General features: G+C 38.3%; 1 non-coding gene across 1 annotated transcript; it reads right to left on the reverse strand.

The window, feature by feature from the left end:
* Positions 1-1,457: 1,457 nt before the first annotated feature.
* On the reverse strand, positions 1,458-1,529 carry Trnap-ugg. Its single transcript has one exon. It is a non-coding gene; the product is annotated as a tRNA-Pro (tRNA).
* Between the last annotated feature and the right edge of the window lie 211 nt (positions 1,530-1,740).

Raw genomic sequence — 1,740 nt, forward strand, 5'->3', positions numbered from 1 at the left:
ACATTAATCAGCACGATTGCCTTCGTTGTAGCTTAGTTATTTACAAAGATATGAACAGCGGTATGTCTTTTTTAAATGGCACCCGATGTTTTTTATTTGGCAAATCATTTCCTTTCCTAAAGACTTGTTCAAAAATGTAGTCCAGTGGACCATTAACATAAACACAGTGTTATGAAAAATGACTGACTCACTAGCGCTTAGTGCAGGCACGCGGGTATTGGAACTACTCCCCTTACTGACGTTGACAGTGAGCAAATGTTGAATTGCCGAATAAAAAATATAGGGTGCCATTAAAAAAACACACCGCTGTTCATATCTTTGTAAATAACAAAGCTTCAAGGAAGGCAATCATGCTGATTAATGTCCCCTGACGGCTAATGGACATTTGCTTGACACGTTTTTGAATTTACATCTGGACAAAAAGTTATTTCGGGTGGTCATGATAAATGGGACACCCTGCATATAGTACATGCATTCATGTTTTCATCCCCTCATTCTAATATAAATTTCACTCTTCACTCACCCCTAAACAGAACTATGCGTAGCATTAACTATATATCGATTTCTATTTTCTTTCTCATTACTTCAATATTTTAATGTTTTTTAGCGTCTCGGAGAGTACGACTAAGATGACCTATACTCCGAGAGACTGATAAACATTAGCTATTAATGCAGTGAAATTGATCTATTTAAGTAAATGAAAGGTCGTAGCACTTTTCCACAAGAATTCTTGTGGAAAAGTGCTACGACCTTTCATTTACTTAAATATGTCTAACTTCCACCAATTGAAGCCTGAATCTGTTGAACTTATTCGAAATTGATCTATTTAATATCATCATCATCACTGGTCAACAATCCTAGGATTGGTTTGACGCAGCTCTCCACTCAGTTCTCCTATCAGCTAATCTTTGCACACCTACGTATTTCTTCTCTTTCACATCCTTCTTTACTTGTTCCATATATTTTGATCGAGGTCTTCCTTTTCCGTTCTTGCCTTCCACTTGTCCCTCGACGATTGTCTTCATCAGGCCAACATGTCTGAAGATGTGACCTATATTCTATTATGATTCTTTTCCTCAAATTGGATGTCGAGGCCAGGTTCCGACCATGCATGTTCGGCGATGGCGGAGAGTTGAAACTGTTTTCTACAAACAAGCTGACGCGGAAGATGACCCTGAAGAAATGCAGAGATAAATGCTGACTATATGCGAGAGTTGGCGATGAGGATGACTAATATAGGAACGAAAAATATCGGACCGATGCCACATTAACAAACTGGCCCATAAAATTATACAAGAACCAATAAAATATCGGGGGTGACGAAAATATCCCAAAAAGAAATCGCCATAACAACTGCTGATATCAATAGAGTACGTAATAGCACCTCTTTTTGAATTCTACTTTCTCATTGGAGACTTCTATTATGACTCGATAGACGAACCCTTGCGGAAAAAAGAGGGCCTGTCCGGGATTTGAACCCGGGACCTCTCGCACCCAAAGCGAGAATCATACCCCTAGACCAACAGGCCGATATATTACTCTGAATCGAAAGTTATGATCTAACTAGTATGATAAACAAAACTGCGGGAAATAAAAAATTCGAGAAACAAAAATATAGATATTGATTTCTCCGACAAAGTTGCATGAATGATGCCCATCAATGTCTTCACATTCATTTATAATATTCATTTTGTTGTATAAGACACGGTCTCAGGCGTTATTTTGTGGAATCGCTTCATC

Source organism: Ischnura elegans, chromosome 6 (assembly GCF_921293095.1).
Source record: "Ischnura elegans chromosome 6, ioIscEleg1.1, whole genome shotgun sequence".
In the NCBI taxonomy this organism is placed as follows: domain Eukaryota; kingdom Metazoa; phylum Arthropoda; class Insecta; order Odonata; family Coenagrionidae; genus Ischnura; species Ischnura elegans.